The following is a 22,824-nucleotide window of genomic DNA, read 5'->3' on the forward strand; positions in this document are numbered from 1 at the left end:
TTTTTCTAATTTATACCTGTTATATGACAGTAAGACTGATTTTTGGTCATGCTATTAACATTCTCCCTTGTTTTCTAAGGCACTGGAGTCAGCTGTGTGCATGTCTTCTCACCCCACATTCCTCTTTTCTCTGTGCTCCACTCGCCTACTCAGGATGCTTTCTCTGTCAGCAAAAAAGTTGAAGAGCTAAGTTTTCCTAGGACCCAGCCACACACATCCCTCAGGGCATGGAAGTTGAGATGCTAAGCATTTGCATGTGCTAGAGATAACAAAGTCTCTGGAACCATGGGCTTACAGTTTGGCAAGATCAGAAACAACTACAATTACTACAAAAATGGTATTGCTCTCCCATTGCTTTCCTTATTTTCCTGTAGCATCTTATGTACTAATTCTCAATATCTATAACTCTTTTTTTTAAAATATATATTTTATTGATTTTGTACAGAGAGGAAGGGAGAGAGATAGAGAGTTAGAAACATCGATGAGAGAGAGTCATTGATCAGCTGCCTCTTGCACACCCCCTACCGGGGATATGCCCACAACCAAGGTACATGCCCTTGACCGGAATCGAACCCGGGTCCCTTCAGTCCCCAAGCCGATGCTCTATCCATTGAGCCAAACCGGTTTCAGCTCAATATCTATAACTCTTACTGCCCACTTCTCCTGCAACAACTTTGTGAAGGAAAAAAACATATTCTATAATGTCAATCTTAGCTCAACCAACCGTCATTAAAAAGAACACTTGACAGAAATCACTCTCATTTAGAATTAAGGCCGAAAACTAGCTTTTGATTCACATTCTCATGTATGTTGAAAACACTCTCTTGGGAAATGGCACCAACGTGCACCTCACAGTTAGACGAATTACAGGAGGGAGGCTGGCTGAGCCCAAACCGCAGAATTAATACACCACAAGCAAAGGTCCAGCTTACCCTTTCAAAAAGGAGTCAGAAACTCAGAATGGCACTGCTGGTTAGTTCTCATGCAAGACTTAGTCAAGAAGCAGCTTGGGCTGTGTGTGATCTCATCTGAAGGCTGTGCTGGAGCTGGGGGACCCACTTCCCAGGGAGCCTCTATGGCCTTGGCAGGAGTCTCGGTTCTGCTTCAGGTACCTCTCTAGAGCTGCTGGGATGTTAGCTGGTTTTCCTTAATGTAATAACCCAAGACAGGGGACATGGTTCCAAAAATGTCATTAGATCATGAAATTAAAAGAACTTCCCATATTTGTAATGATTATTTATGATGATTCACTCAAAGCTGAATATTAGTAATACTCCCAAATACAGATTTGGTAACCCACTACCTTCTATACTTTGGTTCCATCAGAAAGAAAATTAACTTCCAGGACAGTCTCTCTCTCTCTTTTTAAAAAAAATATATTTTATTGATTTTTTGTTTGTTTGTTTGTTTTTAATATATATTTTATTGATTTTTTACAGAGAGGGATAGAGAGTTAGAAACATCGATGAAAGAAAATCATTGATCAGCTGCCTCTTGCACACCCCATACTGGGGATGTGCCCGCAACCAAGGTACATGCCCTTGACTGGAATTGAACCAGGGACCTTTCAGTCCGCAGACCGACGCTCTATCCACTGAGCCAAACCAGTTTAGATTTTTTATTTTTTACAGAGAGGAAGGGAGAAGGATAGAGAGGTAGAAACATCGATGAGAGAAAATCATTGATCAGCTGCCTCTTGCACACCCCCTACTGGGGATGTGCCCGCAACCAAGGTACATGCCCTTGACTGGAGTTGAATCCAGGACCCTTCAGTCCCCAAGCCAACGCACTATCCACTGAGACAAACTGGTTAGGGCCAAAGTCTCTTTTTGACCTCTGGTTTACAAATATGATGTTTGGGAAAGAAGATCTTGTTAAAATAAGTTATTTGGAAGGAATTGGGACTTAAGCATCAATAAATGGATTTGGTTCAGAAGAAGAAAAGGGGGTGTGGTGATGCCTATGGAAACTGATCCTGGAAAAATAAGGGGTAGGGGGTCAGGCTCCTAGGAGGGTCTAGGAGTTTGATCTGAGAAGTCTCCTCCCTTCTTTACCTTTGTCTCCCTGTTTCCTCTTCTATAACTTCCTATTTTCTTTAACATAATTACCCCTCCCATCCCACCTCATTCCATTTCTAAGCTGTCCAACAGATACTTCTTGTAATAAATCTGGATCTAAATTAGCCAAGGGAAAATAGATATGACAAAAAACATATGTGAAGGTGCTGAAACACGGTAGTTAACATAAGGAGTATAAAATAAGGTAAAAATAGGTATCATGCAATACTGGATTACTATAACACCAACTGGAACTTAAAAGTAACAGCAAGGTCATGGGGAAATGGGGCTCTCTTTGTTCATCTGTTCTCAGGTGGGGCAGGAGAAGGAGTTCCATCAATAAGATATGTAACAACCTTAGACAGGAGAGAAAAACAGGCTACTGGTAAGTTTCTAAAATCTGTAAAAGTCACTTACTTAGTAGTAAAGAGGACAGCTTCAACATTCATTTTCTCCCAAGCACATTCCTCACAACTTTCACAGACCTCATCATTTCTCCAACCTGCTAGTTAACCTCATTTTCAGCAAATGAACTGACCTGAAAGTCTAAGGTCTGAGCTCCTTTCACCATAGAGAACCAGGGTTCCACTTCCCTGCCACCAATAACCTCACCACCCAACCCAATGAATGATTTAAAAGAAAAAAAAGTATTTTTACTGATTTTTAGAGAGATAGAGGAAGGGAGAGGGATAGAGAGACAGAAACATTGATGAGAGAGAAAAATCATCAGTTGGTTGCCTCCTGCCTGCAGAGTTTAAGCCCACAACCAGGCATGCGCCTGAGTGGGAATCAAACTGATGATCTCTTGGTTCCTGCGTTGACGCTCAACCACTGAGCCACACCAGTTAGGCTTGAGCCAATGATTAAAATAAATAAATAAATAAATATATATATTATACACACACACACACACACATATTTCTTTATTGATTTCAAAGATGAAAGGAGGAGAGATAGAAACATCAATGATGAGAGAGAATCATCGATCAGCCGCTTCCTGCATGCCCCCCCACTGGGGACCGAGCTCAAAACCCAAGCATGTGCCCTTTGCCAGAACTGAACCTGGGACCCTTCAGTCCATAGGCTGATGATTGAGCCAATAATTTTATCCAGCCAAAATATTAAGGTCTAACTTTCCACTGAACATTCAATACTTTCTCTGTAGTTATTTAGATTGACCTCTAGTTGCCACCTAAACTCAACAACTTCTAAGTGAAACTTGAAACTTGATCTTTTCAAAGTCTTCCAGTTGCCCTTAAGATGAAGTCAAAACTCCTTGGTTTGGTGCTGACAGTTACAACCTGGGACTATCCGGAATTTCTCATTTCTCATATTGACTCTCAATGCCTCCCCACTATGGACTCTTTGATTTTCTCACTGTACTCTATACACACCAAACTTATGCTGTCTTCCTGGTCCAGAAACACATCAGTCCATGAAGTCCCAACACTGCAAGCTAAGTCTTCTCCCTACCATTGGTTCTATAGCACTTATTTTTAGAATAACACATTTTGTCTTCTGATTTAGTAATTTGTTATACATTGTCTTGTTCATAAATTTCTCATCTCCCCCAAAATATTGTAATATTTTTGAGAACACAGCCTATATCATATATAGCATTTCTTTTGTATACTTACAAAAATAAACCCTTTGTTATATAACCCTTAACAAATAATATCATGCTTAAGGTCAAAACAGGTTCTTTAACCCTGGCTGGTTTGCTCAGTGGATAGAGCATCAGCCTGCAGACTGAAGGGTCCCAGGTTCAATTCCAGTCAGGGGCACATGCTGGGTTGCAGGCTCTCCCCCAAGTGTGGGGCATGCAGGAGGCAGCTGATCAATAATTCCCTTTCATCGTTGATGTTTCTGTCTCTCTCTCCCTCTCACTTCCTCTCTTAAATCAATAAAAATATATTAAAAGAAAAAAACAACAATAAATTTTTTTATAGGTATTCACTGAATAGTCCTTTTTTGTTGTTGTTTTCTGTATTTTTGTTTTTGTTTTGTGGGGATGTGTGTGGAAGCCTATCAAAAAAGCCACATCCACCTGCATTCCAGCAAACACACTAAGGTCTGGTGAAAGGATCAAGACTTCAAAACTAAAATAATTTTAATTTCAAGTAGGCTTAAAATAACTCATATCTTCATTCACAAATGTTATATAACCAGAGCTGGACCCATACAACACTCTAATGTCTTCAGGAGGAATTGAAGCTGTTCTTTTCTGGGCACAGATGTCACAGTCTGACTGTATTTTATTAGTGAGCAATAGATTAAGTCTGGTTAAGACTTTATATAGAAAGCTGTTTGTCTTCCACTTTGCTATGTTAAACAAGATATAGCAAAAAACATTTCCACTGAATGAAATATGAAGTTTCCCCAAACAGACTTCCATTCCGCTGACAGAACATGGAATATATTATAGTGTAGTAGAAAACACACTGAATCTGGAGTCCTAGTCTGGCTTTCTCCTCACTAGCAAGGGGATTTTGGGCAGATTGTTTTAAGTCTCCGAGGATCACCTTCCTTATGTATAAAATGGAAATTGCGCCCAGCCGGGGTGGCTCAGTGTTTGAATGTAAATCTATGAACCAGGAGGTTCGATTCTGTCAGGACACATACCTGGATTGCAGGCTCTGTCCCCAGTTGGGGTGCATGCAGGAGGCAGCCAATCAATGACTTTCTCTCATCACTGATGTTTCTATTTCTCTCTTCCTCTTCCTCTCTCTCTCTCTCTCTCTCTCTCTCTCTCTCTCTCTCTCTCTCAACATAGAATAGAAAATAGAAGTGTTGATTCCTTATACTTGTGTCATTTACACTTTTATTTATATTCTTAGTATAAACTCATGCACTCTTTCCCCCCCATTGTGTTCTAATGTATTACTGTCATTATCCATGTTGATATTTCTATCAGTTCCTTATTGTGTTTCTATTTGCGTGGCTCTTGAGGGCCAGAGAGCCTCCAGAGTGTAAAACCTTTTACATACCCCATCTTGCCTCATCATAAAATCTTTTTTATTATTATTTAAAATCTTGACTATCAAAATCAAACATTTTAAGTGGCTCACAAGACCCTTGGGATTCTTGCCTTGCTTACCCCTCAGGGCTCCTGTGCCCACTTCCTCCTCATTAACTTGACTTTATGCTTTGCTGTGTTCAAACACTTCTGTTCTCTGACCAGGTCTGGTCTCTCCCTTCCTTCTGGGCGGTTTGCTGGCAGCACCCCCACTCCTGTCTCTCTGGCTTTGGCTATTAGTTATCACTTTCTCTGACTCCTTCCCAAGCTGGCTGCAGCCCTTGCCATGTGCCTGCTACCTGGGCACTCTGTGCATACTCCATAGTCATACTTATTCCTCTTTATCCCTCACTGCTCACCTGACTTCTGGTCTGTGCTGTGCATCTCCCCAGAACTTAGTACAGCCTCCATGTAGAGGGCCACCTGGGGAGGCACATGGGCATTTCTTTTCATTGTTGCCACCTGAGACTGAGACGATTGGCAGAGCTGCGTCTAGAATACACATTTCCCCAAGATGGCGGAAAGTGTAATCAGCTTGGCCTTCATATTAGCCTAGGTGTTGGCAGGGGCAGGACTAGATATGTAAATCCAGGCATGCTAGGGTCTACTTAAGAATGAAAATAAGTTGGTGTTACTTCCTGGCATTGGGGTATAAAATAAATGCGCTGGGATCTTCCTGCCTCTCCAGCAGACAGAATGGCGGCCCACCCAGCTCCCAGCTTAAAATCTATCTGTGTGTCTTCTCTCTTTATTTCTATTATTTCTCAATCCCTGGCCACCTCCACTTAGAACAGATTCATTCATCTCTCTTTCTGTGCGGGACTTGGAAAAGGGAGATCCCTGCCATGTCTGGCCCCTGCCGCATCAGGCCCTCAAACCCCCGGAGGTAGAGTAGGGACTTGCTGAGTATTTAATTAATTAGTAAATGAATAGTTCTACACTATTCTATGTAATAAAAGAGTAATATTCAATTTATTTATTTATTTATTTATTTATTTATTTATTTATTGATTGATTGATTAAGCATGCTAGAATTTATTACAGTTTCGAATCCGGGCTCAAACCTTGGCTGACGCAGCAGCTGGCAAACACCCAGGTGAGAGCCCCGATGGAGGGGCAGTCCCTCCAGAGCGCTCACACAAAAACACAGACAAACACACACCTACCGCGGCCAGTCAGGCTCTCCGGACCGGGGTCCCTCATGGTCCTGGCTGGGGATACCAGACGAATTCGTGATCCCCAAGGACCACCAGGGAGCCGAGTCCGATGAAATAAGCAAAAGAGCCATCTCCATGCTAGCATGGGCTGTCCCACTCACGCCGGCAGCATGGCGGAAGAGCTAATAAGAGTAATATTCAATTTAACCATCACTCAGCTATACCCATAAACCACATCCACAAGCTACTCCCACCAGCCAATCAGGAGCAAATATGCAAATAAACCCAACCAAGATGGCTACAGCCACAGAGAGCAGGAGGGAGGCTTGGGTTTCCCAGGCAATGGAGAAAGCCAACCTTTCTGCACATCCTTGCCGGCCTAGGCCTCCACTCAAGGCTACAAAGTTTCAATGATAGAAGATACATAAATCCAAACAGAGCCGAAACTGGTTTGGCTACGTGGATAGAGCATCGGTCTTCGGACTGAAGGGTCCCAGGTTCGATTCTGGTCAAGGGCATGTACATTGGTTGCGGGCTCATCCCCAGTAGGGGGTGTGCAGGAGGCAGCTGATCGATGTCTCTCTCTCATAGATGTTTCTAGCTCTCTATCCCTCTCCCTTCCTCTCTGTAAAAAATCAATAAAATATATCAAAACAAAACAAAACAACAACAACAACAACAAAAAACCCAGAAATGGCGGCACCATGGAGCTGGAAAGAATGGGAGGCTAGGGTTTTTCCTGGTGATAGAGGAAGCCAAGCTTTCTGCACATCCTGGCCGGCCCAGGTCTCTGCTTAAGGCTACAAAGTTTCAATTATAGAAGATGCATAAATCCCAAAAGAAAGCTTGGCTCTGCTCCAGGCTACAAAGTTTCAATTGTAGAAAATAAATAAACCCCAGATACCAGGGCCTCTGCTTGGGTTGCCAGGTGTGTGGCCAGCCTGCAAACCACTATAGTCCCCTCTCCCAGGCCACCCCATGCCCCAAGGGAACCCCCATCCTGATCCGGGACATCTTTCAGGGCAAACCAGCCAGCCCCCACCCGTGCACCAGGCCTCTATTCTATCTAATAAAAGAGTAATATGGTCGATGTTTCTAACTCTCTATCACTCTCTCTTCCTCTCTGTAAAAAATCAATAAAATATATTTAAAAAAAAGAGCAATATGCACATTGACCATCACTCCAACACACAAGATGGCTGCCCCATGTGGACACAAGATGGCCAGCAGAGGAAGGCAAGTTGGGAGGGACTAGGCCTGCAGGAGAGGGCAGTTGGGGGTGATTAAGCCTGCAAGGGAAGGCAGTTAGGGGTGATTAAACTGGCAGAGGAGGGCAGTTAGGGGGGACCCAGACCTGCAGGGAAGGGCAGTGGGAGGGACCCAGGCCTGCAGGGGAGGGCAGTTAGGGGCAAACAGGCTGGCAAGGGAGCATTTAGGCATCAATAAGGCAGAGGCAGGGGATCAGTTGTGAGCAGTCCTGGACTGTGAGAGGGATGTCTGACTGCCTGGTGGGATTGGGCTTAAACGGGCAGTCGGATATCCCTCAACGGGCCCCAGATTAGAGAGGGTGCAGGCTGGGCTGAGGGACACCCCCCCCCCCCCCATGCACAAATTTTGTGCACTGAGCCTCTAGTTAGAAATAAAATTTGTGCATAGCAACTGAGTTTGCTAATATCCTGGTAAGATAATTTTCAATAATGGAAAATAAAACATGGATAAAGGTATTTTGTTTTGTTTTGTTTCTTTTTTCACAGCAAAGAAAAGCCCCTGCTGGCGTGGTTCTGTGGTTGAGTGTGAACCTATGAACCAGGAGTTGACGGTTTGATTCCTGGTCAGGGCACAAGCCTGGGTTGCAAGCAGGATCCTTAGTGTGGGGCATACAAGAGGCAGCTAATCAATGATTCCTTCTCATCACTGATGTTTCTATCTCTCTGTCCCTCTCCCATCCTCTCTGAAATCAATAAAAATATTTTTAAAAATAAGAGGCATTATTAAAATTCCCTTTAAAAAAAAAAAAAAGAAAGAAAAGGTTGTTCCCATATATTAGCTAAAATTTAGGCTTTAATGAGAGAATAATGTCTTGCTTTTCTCATTGGTTAAATCAACAGACATTTTTAACGAGGTCCCATGTCCCCACCCTCCACCCTCCACATGGTGCTAGATATCACTCTTATGAGCCTCCTCCCCTGTTTGGCAGACAGTCATGTAAATATCGTTATAGCAGCTTTCACAGAGCTATGAACAGACTGCTAAGAGGATTCAGAGTGAATTGGAAAAGATTTATGGTTGACATTTGAGCTGTAGTTTGAGAAATTAGCAAGATTTTAACACAAGTGGAAGCCGAGGAAGGACAACTCCCAGCAGAGGAAAAAGCACAGATAAAAGGACACTAAAGGAGCACAGTGCTCAGGAACGAAAACACGCCCTACCCTCAACTTCAGGAACAACAAACATCTGGGAACCCATAATTCTGTTTTGTTCTGGTCTTTAGCAGGACTCACCACACACTATGGCAACTGTCAGTTGATTGGCCTTTCAGTAACCGATAAGGTCCTATAGTGTAAAGCCTATGGATTATTCCCACCTACACCCAGGAAGCACTGCAGTGATTTCGAAATACTTGCTACTTGAGTGTGATTGAAAAGTTAGGGTGTCTGACCTAGGGCTGGATGGGACAGACTGAAGAGGCTTGGGCCTTCTAGTCCATGGAACACCATGTGGACTTCACCCTCTGGGGCAGACAACAAGTCTTGTGGGTTAGTGGCTTTTTTTTTTTTTTTTTTTTTTTTTTTTGCTTTTAAAAAATATATATTTTATTGATTTCAGAGAGGAAGGAGAGATAGAAACATCAATGATGAGAGCAAATTATTGATTGGCTGCCTCCACCTGGGGATTGAGCCCCTGGACATGTGCCCTGACATGGAATCTAACCATGAGGCTTTTTAAGGAAATGTCTGTTGGCATAATGAGTAAGGAGACCTGGAACCAGAGACCAGCCTCCATGCTATGGAAACAATTGGGAGAGGAGTAAAACCATCCTTAGAGGGAGAAGGAAAGGGTTTTTAGGTAGGATCGGTAGGACTTGTAACTATTTGACATGATTTGAGAAACTTTTGTTAAAATGGTTTTTAAAAGTTGATCTTGGGGCTCTCTCTCCCCTCACTCTTCTTTCCCCACCCACCTTTAAGGGACCCCCCTCTCACCTGTAAGGGACCCCATGAGACTTGCAACCAGGAGAGCAATGGGCAGGGGCAGCTTGTCCTGGGCTAATCCCCTGAACCTGTCTCCAAGGCCACCTTTACCCTTCCTCCCCCCTTTCTCTGACTTCCCAGTGAGCCAAGGCAGCCCTGCCTAGGGTCTCCCGCTACTTCTATGTGCTTCATTGTTTCACTGTCCTAAGTACATTTTTGCTGTGCTTAATAACTTCTTGCTTGCTTTAAAAAAAAAAAAAAAAAGGTGGATCTTACTTTTTAAAGTAGAAATGTTACAAACATGTATTTTATGTTACAACCTCACATCCCAAGGTGAAAATGGATGTTTCATTTGAATCAAGTGTCAAAACAACACACACAAACAATCATAGAGGAACAAAAAAGCCCAGTGTTGATTGTTCAGGAAGGATCACATGACATGAACAGAAAGTAAGAGATGCCATTTAAATACAGTGTTTTCTATCATTTAAGTTTGTAGTCTTTTTTTTTTTTTTTTTTTTTTTGTAATTGAGGAATTTGACTGTATAGCAAGATGAAAATCTAACTTATCAACTTTAGAGAATTATCCCTGGTCTCTCACAGGCAGACCACATCACTGGGCCCAGGGATGATGTCACCAGGAAGCCTAGAGGCCTTAGTCTCAAAGGTTACAAGTGGACCTGAGCATAGAGGAGGCACCTGAGAAGGGCTCTGCAATGTATCCAACAGGCAGGTTCTCTTGGAAAGTGAGCTTTCAACGTTGTTCCCCCCCAGCCCCCCCTAAAATTTGTAAATGATGTCAGTGTTAGAAGAAATATCAGCCTTTATGTGGTTATTCTCCTTCAAGACAGTATCGTGAATATTATTATTCAACTTACAAGTGTCTTAGAGCTGGAATGTGAAAACACATCACAGAGCAGGAAGCATCCCACACTGATGACAATCTTGTGACCCTACCAATAGATTCCCGTAAGTCCAGAATGTAGATATACATCAGGAAGAACCAATAAGAAGCATGGGTGCACCGAAAGTCTGGATCGAGTAACCCAGAAAGCCATCATAACAGGGGTCAAATCCTGTCATTTGGCCTAATTCATATGTAGGTCTACACACCATCAATAATCAATTAGAGCAGGTATACAGGAAATCAGGCAGCAAGTTGAAAAAAGGTGTACATGTTTTTCTTTTGTTTCTTTCTTCCCACAAAATGGTCAAGAGGTCGTGTTTGGGAAGATACCCGAATTTCCAGTACTCCCCCTGAAACCTTTGAGAAAATAGCTGACAGGCCGGAGAGCGAGGAGAGACTGAAGGCACCTGCGACCTGACCGCCTTCTCCTCAGCCGGCTCAGGGGGCTCCCGGACCTCCACTTGGGACGCCGACCGCCAGAGGAGAGGCCTGGGAAACGGGGTGAGGGGGCTGGGGTTCGCGGTCCGCCGAATCTCAGCGCTTCCCCAGGTCGCGGTGGGGCGCTGGGGAAGGCGGGGTGGGGCCGGGAAGCGTGGACAGGGCGGGGCGGGGCGGGGCGGTGTGCGCGGGGCGGGGCTGGCTACGTGCGCGCCCGCGCCAATCATCGGCGCCGGGGGAAAAGGGAGAGGAGATACGCGCGCGCGCGCGCGCGGATAGGCCAGGAGGAGAGGGGGGGCTGGACGCCTCGTGCGGCCAATCGAGATGCCGCACCTTCATGACGTAAGGCTCTCCCGGGCCGTGAGCGCCAGTCGGCGGACCTGGCGGCAGAGATCGCGGGCGCGCGGGCGCGCGGGCTGGCGGGGCGGGACTTCCGCCGAGTCCCGGAAGCGGGAGCTGTGTGTTCTCATGCGAACGGGAAGGAGCGTTGGGGCCCCGGAGTCGCGAGGTTGAGACATTTTCTGGCCCGAAACGGGAAGGAGCTGCTGCCGCCCGCCGTCAGCCCGCCCCGCGCTGTCCCCCGCCGCTCGCCCGGGCCGGCCGCGCCCCTGCTCCCGCCCCTCCCTCACGGCCCGTCCGCGTGTGGCGCGGTCGCCGGGCACCGGGGCTGCGGCGGTCGGCGGCCGGGCGGCGGAGGCGCTGACAGGTGAGCGCGGCGGGCCGGCAAGTCCAGGGCTCCCTTTTTCTCCCTCCGCGCTCTCCCCGCCGCCTCGGACCCGCGCCCAGCCCGCCTGTCATAGGCCGCCATCTTCCCGGAGGACGCGGCTGGCTGGGCGGCGGGCAGGACCGGGCCGGGCAGGGTCGGGCGTCGGGCTGGGTGGCGGCGCCTCTGCAAGGCCAGAGTCCAGGCTGGGGTCAGGGTCTGGGCCGGGTCCCGGCAGGGCGGAGGTCTGGGGCGGGCCGGGTGCCCGGTGAGATACAGACGGGGTCCGGCAGGGTCTGGGGTCGGGCAGGGGCAGGGCCTGTGTCGCAGGTCAGGGTCCGGGCAGGGCGGGGGGAGCAGTCCGGGGTCCGGCCAGGGCTGTGGTTCCGGCAGGAGCGTGGTCTGGAGTCCGGGCAGGACAGGGCAGGGTCTGGGCCCCTCCGCGGGTCCGGCCCGCACTGCGACGGCCTCGCCCCGGCCTCCGCCCCGGAGGAGGCCCGGGCCGCGGCTGGCCGGCCGGGGAGGGTGGGTGCAGGGTCATTCGGACCAGGAAGTGGGGATCCTGTTGCTCGGTGTGTGTTTGGGAAACTCCGGTTCTCTCGACAGGGTTGAGCAGAGGCAGATTGTGAAGGAATTAGAAGAATGAAATAAAATCTTAATATATCCGCTGTTCGAAATAGGGCCAGGAGACACGGTGGAGAAAGGGACAGGTTGGGAATCTCTTACCCACCTGCTTCTCCGTCTTGTCCAATCAGAATGTAAACTTGGAAGAGTTAACACTTGAGTGTAACTTTGTATTGCAATTCTTTGTGTAGCTAATATTACTCCCCCCCCCCCCCCGTTTTTTTTTTCTTTTGTGAAATGGTCCTTAATTTCGGCTGACATGAAACTTGAGGAAATTATCTGTAGGGTAACTCTTATGATTTCGAGAGCCCCTCCCGGCTGTGATGTAACTTGTCCTAATCTTAAGTGAAAGTTTGAAGTTTTGGATAGCTGAAAGAATGGAAGTATTTTCCTGGACTGTGCAGGGAAATTAGATTTTAAGTGTGAGGGGTTTTTAAAAAGATCATGCCAGCTTGAAGACGAATATTGTTAAGCGTACAAGCTATTTTCCTTTTTGAAAATTTTTTCTCTTTTGGTATTTAGTTGGTCTCTTAAGGTGTATTAAATATTTAAAACACACTCAAAATAGGTGCTGACTTAGTTTGCAAAGATGAAGGGGATGAGTTGAGAAAGAGTGATGTTCACCTCTCTGGGGTGGTCAGATAGTATTCGGCAAGGTGCAATTTCCAAGCTTCCCCCACCTGCCTGGCTCCCTTTAATTTACAGTCCCAGTAATTTACAGAAGTTGAAATGGTTATGGTTTTTCGACTTTCCTCTGTATTTAATATACTGAAAAGCAGTTTAAACTATAAAGAAATCGGTTGACTGAATTTTGCTTGAGTTGCTTAAAGTGAAATAATTTCTGAAGGCATCAGACTAGTAAATTTATTATTATTCAACCATAAATTTGTGTACTTCCCTTTGAAACTTGTGTTTGGTTAGAAATAAGTTTCATCTTGTATTTTGAAAAGTTAATATGAGATGCCTTATTTACACGAAATAATGGCAGGGCTTCTTGTTGATTAGAAATTACACTCTTGGGGCTTCACTTTTTTAATCTCTAAAGGGAATGGATGACAATATCAGCCTCATATGGCTGTTGGAACACATTGGTGTTGGCTGATTTTACTATTTTTTTAAATACATTTTTAATTCATGTCAGAGAGGAAGGGAGAGGGAGAGGAGATAGAAACATCAATGATGAGAGAGAATCATTGATCAGCTGCCTCCTGCACGCCCCTTCCTGGGGATGAGCCCAAAGCCCAGACATGTGCCCTTGACGGGACTTGAATCTGAGACCCTTTAGTCCGAAGGCCAATGCTCTATCCACTGAGCCAAACCAGCTAGGGCTATTTTTTTAAATTATTGAGATTGTTATTAAGAAATTTGAAAATGGTGCTTACCTTATTACTATTTTCAATATTCTTTCCGTGATTGACAATTTTAACTTATTAATAGAGATTTTAAAAAAAATTAATCACATGTATCTGGGCAGAGAAATCAGGTTCTGAGGACAGAAGGTATATTTGGAGAAAGGAGTCATAGCCAGACTATAGTAGTATTTGAGTAGGAGCCAGAGAGAAAACAGGCGATAATGTGGGTACAAAAGTTTGTAGTACTCATTTTAACATGTTTTGTAGAAGAGTAGCTGAAATTAAATGACAGCACATTCAGGAAGAAATTTGATTTTTTTGTAATGTTCCTAGAGATTGTTTTTAAAAAATATTGAGATTTGGAGATTTTATTGAACTTAATATGATTTCCACAAATGAGCACTTTTTGACAAATATATAGTTAAACTGTGGAAACAAATATTTTAGTCATTTGTGTGTTTTTTTTTTGAAGCAATCTTCATATATCATAAAACAATTCTAAAATATTTTAAGTGCAAGTTGGAACATCATGTTGTTAATGCTAATAAACAATAAACAGTGCCTGCAAATAGCCTCACTACTTACTCTACATGGATTTGCAACAATATTTACAAGTTTTTGTAGTGATATGATAGACCTGTGTGGTTGGTGTGGCTAGCCAAGAAGTGGCTGAGAAACTCCTTATTTCAGTGTCATGCTGGAGTTCATACTTTTGCATGATAACTAGGATTATAATCTAGGCCTAATTTTAGTAACGTGTTGTCTTTATGATGCTTCCTTGAGATTGCAAAAAGCTGTATAGATGTTAGTTTAAATCCATTTGCTGTTGTCCTAAAGTTAAAGACACAAGTTTTAAATATGCTTTCATTAACACATGCTTATACTCTTGCAGAGTTCTCATGCTTAAGGACTTTCTTTTTCAGATTGGTAAATGCAAGAAAACCTAAGAGTATATTCTTATAATTCTTTCTGTAAGACTGTTTCACTCAACCTTTTACTAACGGAGGAAAAAAAAACAGTGATGTTGCGTTTATGGAAATACATTGTTAAAAAACAGACACCACTGCAGGACTTTTTTTGTTTATGCTCTTTTGTAAAACTTTATTCCTGTAAAGAGTTCTCCTTTTTCTGTGAAAGCTAATTTTAGAGTATACAGTGAATAAGACACTGCCTTCTAAAAGGGTTAAACTCAACAGATAAGATTTTAGTTTAGTTCATTTTAAACTTTTTGCTCTTAATTGTTGCACTGGCTGATGTTTTTGGAACTACTCTACTTCTGGAATTGTCATGATTAGAAAGTGAATTTCTTTATTGGTATATGGAATTCTAAGGTAGAAACCATTAGGTTCTCCTATTAGAAGAAGGATGATAAATCCTAGTGTTCTAAAAATTTATTTTTTGAGTATGAATGTCTTCCTTAGAAACAGGAAGACATTTACTTAGCTTTTTCCCTTTTCCCATCAGTCAAGCTCCATACCTCTTATCCCTTCAATACCTTTATAAACACTGTCTTTGCACAATTTTTATGGTTAAGTTGTCATGGCTTTTGTGCCTCTGACAGGGTCTGGTTCCTTCTTTAGTGTCAGCCCTACTTCCCTGCTAGTGAGACCTAGGCCACAGAGTGCATTGTGTAACATGGAGGACATTTGATACTTGAATTTGAAAGCATGCAACTTAAGTTTTAGGGGGCATTTGATAATCATTAGGTAGGATAGTCTTCACTTGACAGTTCTTTACGAAATCTGAATTATGATGGTATTTATTTGCATGATAAAGATAAAATGCTCTCTTATTTATACACACCATTTAGTCACACGACAGCCAGAGGTTGTTTTAAAAGGTATATCCTGCCCTGGACACATAGTTCAGTTGGTTAGAGCAGCAGTCGCCAACTGGTGATCCGTGGACCATTGGTAGTCCGTGAGGTCCAAAAGGTTGGTGACTTCTGGGCTAGAGTGTCATCCTGACATGCCAGGGTTGCAGGTTTGATCACTGGTCAGGGCACATACAAGAAGCAACCAAAGAATGCATAAATAAGTGGAACAACAAGTCAATCTTTTTCTTTTTCTTTCTCCCCCCTCTCTAAAACCAGTCAATCAATCATTCAATCAAATAAAATAGTAGAATCTTTAAAAAACTCCTTAAGAGTGACTGTCCCCTTCCTAAATAAGAAGTCCTGCCCTACTGGTTTGGCTCAGTGAATAGAGCGTTAGCCTGCAGATTGAAGGGTCTGGTGTTTGATTCTAGTCAAGGGCACATGCAGGTTCGATTCCCAATAGGAGGCATGCAGGAGGCAGCCAGTCAGTGATTCTCATTCATCATTGATATTTCTATCTTCCTCTCCCTTCCTCTCTGAAGTCAATGAAAAAAATATTTTAAAACAAACAAACACCAAAACAACAAAATATTCAGCCTGGCCAGTGTTGCTCAGTGGTTGAACATCAACCCATGAACCAGGAGATCAGAGCTCAATTCCCATTCAGGGCACATTCTGGGAGTGTGCAGGAGTTGGTTGATCATGATTCTCTCTCATCATTGAAATTTCTCTCTCCCTCTCCTCCTTCCTCTCTGAAATCAATACAATATATTTTAAAAAAGAAAGAAAAAAAGAAAAGAAAAGAAGTGCCCAGGCCCAGAGCAAAACAGGCTTAGCCCTCTGGGGCCTTTCTTCTCTGCCTTCTCCTTGCTGACAGGGCCACCTGTGGTCAGCCTCACTGGTCACTGCTCCCCCCCACCCCCACCAAACCCCCAAAACTATGCTGTTGACTTTGCTCTTTGTAGTTTCTTTGCCTGCGGTTGAATGCCTTCCTTAACCTATCCTTACAAAGATTTTAGGAGGCCTTCAGAAATCCCTGCCTTCATTTCTAAAGTGGTGCTGAGTGCCCTAGGCATGACACCTAATTAATTAATGGAAGTTCCTTGTGGGACAGATTGTGTTTGTAATCTATTTGCTCAGCCCAGGGCCAGGTACACTATAGATGTTTAGTAAACTTTGTTCAACTAGAGGGATAAAGGCATACCTAAAAGACAACTCTCTCCTCAGTTTTAGAGAAATAAACAGACATGGAGTTCTTAATTAGGAAAGGGTGCAATAGAAAGTGCATATAAATTATATTTATAGCCCTGGCTTTTGTAGCTCAGCTGTTAGAACTACAGCCTTCTCACTGAAGGGTGTCTAGTTTGATTCCTGGTGTATCTAGGTTGTAGGTTCCACCCCTGGTCTGGTGGGGCATGGTGTGGGAAGCAGTCAATCTACGTCTCTCTCACATGGCTGTTTCTCTCCCTCCGCTCCCCTCCACTCTCTCTAAAAATCAATGGAAAAAATATCCTCAAATGATTAACAAAAATTTTTAAATATTATATTTATAAAATGTAATTGACTTGATAGCTGCATCTAGTACTTACAGTACTGTTTCAGATGGAGTAATTTACATGACCTAGATTACACTTTTTCAGTCTTTAAAAGTGCCATTTTAATAAATATTTTTTACCTTTATTTTGCTTTAAGATTAAAACACACTTTATTAATCCAAAACAAAGCAGTTGCAATAGTGAAAATTTATTTTCATTGATTTTAGAAAGGAAGGGAGAGGGAGAGAGAGAGCCAGAAACATCAATGATGAGAGAGAACCATTGATTGGCTGCCTCCCGCATTCCCCCCACTGGGGGATCAAGCATGCAGTCTGGGCATGTTCTCTGATAGGGAATTGAAATGTGACCTTCTGGTTCATAGGTCACTGAGCCTAGCTGGCGGGGTTTGAGTAGATGTTTTTGATCAATCACACTAGTAATACAGTGATGAATGGTACCTGAACTTTTTTCTAAGGCCGGAGTCTAGAAAAAATTAGAGTGAATTGTTTTATTTAAAAGACTGGTATCTGCATTCTCAAGCTTCCTTGCAATGAAACTTCTTGATCACTCTCAACTCCACACTTCCTTGAGTATGACAAGCGCATTTATTATAGCATAGCTGGTAGCAGGCACCTCTCATCTTCCTTCCCTGCTTTATTTTCTCGTTGTAGCACTTGCTACATTATAAAATCCTGTATAATTTCTGTATTTTTATGTATGATCTGCCTTCTCATACTTGAATGTAAACTTTATGAGATCGAGGGTTTCTGCCTACGGTATTTTATTTATTGATATGATCCCAGATCTTAGAATGGTACACAGTATAAATGAAATAATTTATGAATAAATATCAGGATTATAATGATGAATAAAGGGGATATATTGTCCCCCTTTTGATTGCCTGAGGCAGGCAGTCAAATAATCAGATATGAGAGTAGGCAGTGCTGAGATCATCCAGTAGACATCTGTAGGCCTTCTCTAAGGAAGGGTTGGATGTGGAAAGAGGGCTTTCTAGGCAGAAAGGATAACTGTAAAAACTCTGAGCTCAGGAGGGCAGAGCGATTTGGAGGAATTAATTTGAATGAGACTGAGGCTGGGGAGGTAGCAGCTACATCCTACTGGGTCTGGAAGGTCCCAGCATTGATGAAAATTTTGTTCTATATTCCAAAAACAGTTGGAAGATTTCAAAACCAGAATTGCCTTTTTAAAGTGATCATTCTGCTTTGTGGAGAGTAGCATGGAGAGGAATGGGCACACACAGATGGGCATTACTTGGCCCCAACGTGGAGAGCCCTCTTGTTACAACTGTGTTTATCACAGTGGAAAAGTCTTTATTTGAAGAATAGCTTGCTCAGAACCCTTTTCATTTGTATTACACATAATAATGTATGTTTAAAAAAATGCTTTAAAATTATGCTTTAAGTTTACTAGCATTTGTCAGTTTTTTAAAGTGTATTTGTTGTTTCAGCTTTTATTAAGGCAGACTAATTAACAAGATTCCTTTTTTAGAAACATCTTTGAAAAACGAGAACATTCTATTTTCAGGATTCAAAAAGTTTTGTTTTATTGTCATAGCTTAAGATATGGGGATAAAAACATAGTGACCAATTTGATAAAGATTTACAAGTTTCATCTTTCTCTGAACATGTTAAACATTCCCTCCAAATGTTTTCTTCTGAAAATGTCAAGCCCTTTAAAGTCTGTTCTTTAAAGACTTTATATTTGCCCACTGGTGTGGCTCAGTGGTTGAGCATACATCCATGAACAAGAGGTCAATGGTTCGATTCCCAGTCACCAGGTTGCGGACTTGATTCCCTGACAAGGTGACGTGCAGGAGGCAGCCGATCAATGTTGATGTTTCTCTCATTGATGTTTCTATCTCTTGTTCTGAAAATCAATAAAAACATTTTAAAAAATGACTATACTTTCTGAACATGATTTTTCTTTTTGTTGATTACATTATAGTATCTGTGTTTCATTGTTGAGATTTTATTATCTGTATAATTTCTGCCTTGCCATGTATACATCATCTCCTCACAAACTGTATATAGTACTGTAATTCATTGCTGTTTGGCTTATTACAATTTAGCATAATCAGAGAATACCAGGATCTTTTAAAAGTAGAATTAAAAATGTAGACATTTGAAAGTCAAAAGCATTTTCTCTCGTGTTATTAGCAAGTAAATAAAAACTTTCAAACAATTGGTACTATAATTGGTTGTCATGTAGTGTGGAAGTATAATTTGAAAACCTTTATGGCTGACACTTTCTCTGGAAGGTCAGTGTTCCTTTTTTATTAATATCTGAATCTTAAAGTGATACTTGTTATCAGACTAGAATCTGTTTCCCATTTCCCTTCAGTGGGTCACTTGGAGTACAGGCCATTGTGCACATGAATAACTGATGAATCAGCAATGTTTGCTGCTTCACACCTTACATAGCTAGGGAGGGGATTGGCAATCAGTGCAGACCAAAGGACAAAATGAATAAGGCAGTTGACAGAAGTTGCTCAGTCTTCCCCCCCCCCTTTTAATGGCTCCTCCCACTGATTTTATGCTTTGGAAGGAGAAAGTAGACTCCCCAAGTAAAACTGCAGAGCATTCAGGCACATAGCATTTAAGTCTCTGTGATTGGTGGAACTCTAATCACGGAGTGAAATGCTTTCTGGCAGAGAATGTTTTGAGCTCCTAAATGACCATGAGTTTTAGTATTGAAGTCAAGCCCACAACACTGAGCATACTATGCCTTTCAAGTTCAGAATATTTAGAGTACTAGTATATTTGTCATATTTGAGGTTTTTAATCTGTAACTTGTAAGTTTTTATGAAATCACGATTTTACAGTTCAAGATAAACAGATCAGATGCTTTCCCAAAGTCATTATTTTGCCACAAATTGTATTACTAGATAATTTTATGAGTGGGCAAATAAAAGCAAGATTATTAACTTACAGTTTGCTCTGTGAAGGTTATTGATAATCTGTGAAGAGTATGCTTACTAAATGTTTAATAACTAGCAATACATTTAATCAGCCTTAATCTATGATAGTAGCATGGAGTATTTTGTTTGTATCAGTGCCATTGTAATCTGTCTAGAATAATAAAATTGAGAGGGAAACTTTCCATTCTTTTTGCTATTCAAGTAGTGTTTCGTGTGAATGAAACAACAGTTTGAAGTAGGACAGTCATTTTCTAAGACTGAGTTTTGGTCTATATTATAACTTAGATTTGATAATTAGTTTCTGAAAATAATGACCAGGAAATAGTGTAATACTGCAATTGCAGTCTTAGGATTTTAGATCTCTAAAGACTCAGAAATTGAAGCTCACAGAGGTAAAATTAATTAGAAAAATATGTTGGTGATAGAGTGAAGACTATAACATTGGTGTCTTATCTGAGTTCAGTTTTCCATTGCACTATAGTTATGGAACTCACATAAGGTACTTATCCAGGTATAGTCTTAAAATTTTTATTTTTTTAATTCCCACCTGAGGATATGTTTTTACTGATTTTAGAGAGAGGGGAAGGAAGAGGTGGGGAAAAGGAAAGAAAGAGAAACATTGATGTATGAGAAAAACATCAATTGGCTGCCTCATGTATGTACCCCCACTGTGGATTGAACCAGTAACCTAGGTATGTGTCCTACCAGAAAACAGGACAACATTCCAACCAACTGAGCCACACCAGGCAAGGCTAGGTAATCTTTAAAAAAAAATAAAATTATTTTTATTGTTGAGAATATTGCAGATATCCCTCTTCCTTCCCTCCCTCCATTGCCTCCGCCAGGTTCCTGCCCCATCCCAGGCCTTCACCACCCTATTGTCTGTGTCCATAGTAATGCATATCCTATATAATAAAAGCCTAATATGCTAAGTGTCCGACAGTTTGACCAGTTGCTATGATGCGCACTGACCACCAGGGAGCAGATGCTCCTATCAATAGGTTAGCTTGCTGCATTGGAGTCTGGCCAATTGGGACTGGGTGAGACGAGCCAGACATGTCCTAGAACCCCCCCACAGTTCCTCCCCGGCCCCAGTTGTGCACTGGTGGGGTCCTTCTGCCTGGCCTGTGCCCTCTCACAATCCAGGACCCCTCAGGGGATGTCGGAAAGCCGGTTTCCGCCCAATCCCCACAGGTCAGGCTGAGGGACTCCATTGTTATTTTGTTTATTTTGATTTTTAGATTAAGTTGTTGGTAGATAGATATTTATTACCATTTTATTCATATTTTTTATCTTCTTAAAGAATACTCTGCAATATTTCATGTAATACTGGTTTAGTGGTGATGAACTCCGTTAGCTTTTTTCTCATCTTGTAGCTCTTTATCTGACCTTCAATTCTAAATGATAGCTTTGCTGGGTAGAGTAATCTTGGTTATATGTCCTTGCTATTCATTACTTTGAATATTTCTTGCCACTCCCTCTGGCCAGCAAAGTTTCTGTTGTGAAATCAGCTGGCAGTCCTATGGGCACTTCCTTGTGGGTAATTAACTTTTTTTCTTGCTGCTTTTAAGGTTCTCTCTTTGTCTTTAACTCTTGACATTTTAATTATGATGTGTCTTGATATGGGCCTCTTTGAGTTCCTCTTGTTTGGAACTCTTTGAGCTTCCTGGACTGTAAATCTATTTTTTTCACTAGGTAAGGGAAGTTTTTTGTCGTTATTTTCTTCAAATAGGTTTTCAGTATTTTGCTCTCTCTTTCCTTCTGGCACCCCCATAATGTGAATGTTGGTATGCTTGATATTGTCCCAGAGGCTCCCTACACTATCTTCATATTTTTGGATTCTTTTTCTCTTGATTGTGTGTTTTTTGCTTCCTTATATTCCAAATCATTGGATTTGATTCTTGGAATTCTTAATTGACTCTGTTGAATCCCTGTAAATTATTTTTATTTAAATTATTGTATACTTAATTTCTGAATGGTCCTTTCTCATATCTTTGAAATTCTCAAACTCACTAAGTCCCTTGAAGCTCTCATTAAGATCCTTGAGCAATCTTATAACCATTGTTTTGAATTTTATATTCAGTAGTTTGCTTCCATTTCTTCCATTTGTGTTTTATTTTTTTGGCTCTGTATTTTGGCTGCTTCCCTGCGTTTTTTTTGTGTTTTTTTTAAAATATATTTTATTGATTTTGTACAGAGAGGAAGGGAGAGAAATAGAAAGCCAGAAACATCGATGAGAGAGAGTCATCGATCAGCCGCCTCCTGCACACCCCCCACTGGGGATATGCCCGCAACCAAGGTACATGCCCTTGACCGGAATCGAACTCGGGTCCCTTCAGTCCCCAAGCCGACGCTCTATCCATTGAGCCAAACCGGACTCGGCCCTGCGTTTGTTTTTATGTATTAGGTAGAGCTACTACTATGTCTCCTGGAATTGGTAAGAGTGGCCTTGTCCTGTAGGGTCCAGTGAATTTCTGGTCATTCTGAATGATGATTGTTCTGTATTTTAGTTGTAATTTTGATGTGGTTGTGGGTGACGGTGAATACCATTGTTTATCTATGTCGCCATCTTGGTTCTCTTGGTAAAGTCTTAACAGTGGTATTTCAAAAGAAAAATTGAAATTGGTTAAAGCATTAATTCTATATATGCCATTGATTTTAGGTTGGCATTTTTTTTAAAGCAAATTCTTAAAGCACCTATTAAACTGTGCTTTTTAAAACATTGAAATAAATTATATATTCCAGGAAAATAAAGGATTTCTATGTCATTTAAGATAATTTAATTTTTAGCGTTAATCTCTTTATAAAGGTGCTAACAGGCCTTCCAGTTCGTCTCATATTCAGATTGCAGTTTACATATTTTCTTTGAGAAATAGTCTCAGAGAAATTAAATTCAGTGGTTGCCTTCCTGAAGCATTCAGATAGTTGTAAACCTTCATGTCTATGCTGTTGGTGCAGAACTCTGTGTTCAGGCCTTTTGACAGTGTCAGCACCTCCATCCATACTCTTTGCCTTTCTGTAAGGAGAGAGGTGACTTGTGAGCACTGTGACATCTCTTTTGTCCTTAGTTTACCATCCTCAACAACTGTT

At 42.2% G+C, this 22,824-nt stretch overlaps 1 protein-coding gene and 1 long non-coding RNA gene across 4 annotated transcripts in view; one reads left to right on the forward strand and one right to left on the reverse strand.

Annotated features, from left to right (window-relative positions):
* Positions 1–2,121: 2,121 nt before the first annotated feature.
* On the reverse strand, positions 2,122–11,133 carry LOC123653281. 2 transcript variants are annotated; one of them, XR_006742994.1, is made up of 4 exons: positions 10,736–11,133; positions 9,996–10,132; positions 9,224–9,227; positions 2,122–2,168 (listed from the first exon to the last, which is right to left on the reverse strand). It is a non-coding gene; the product is annotated as an uncharacterized LOC123653281 (long non-coding RNA). The 2 variants fall into 2 exon arrangements; XR_006742995.1 differs by having other exon boundaries at positions 9,996–11,133.
* Positions 11,134–11,235: 102 nt separating this feature from the next.
* Positions 11,236–22,824, forward strand: part of LOC118702486 (la-related protein 4B) — a 93,280-nt gene continuing 81,691 nt past the window's right edge. The window contains exon 1 of one of the 2 annotated variants that reach the window (XM_036408458.2): positions 11,236–11,472. The gene's annotated coding sequence lies outside the window, so the exon portion shown is untranslated. The remainder of the gene's footprint in view (positions 11,473–22,824) is intronic. The other variant, XM_036408449.2, reaches the window with a different exon arrangement.

Source organism: Pipistrellus kuhlii, unplaced genomic scaffold (genome assembly GCF_014108245.1).
Source record: "Pipistrellus kuhlii isolate mPipKuh1 unplaced genomic scaffold, mPipKuh1.p scaffold_m20_p_1, whole genome shotgun sequence".
NCBI lineage: Eukaryota > Metazoa > Chordata > Mammalia > Chiroptera > Vespertilionidae > Pipistrellus > Pipistrellus kuhlii.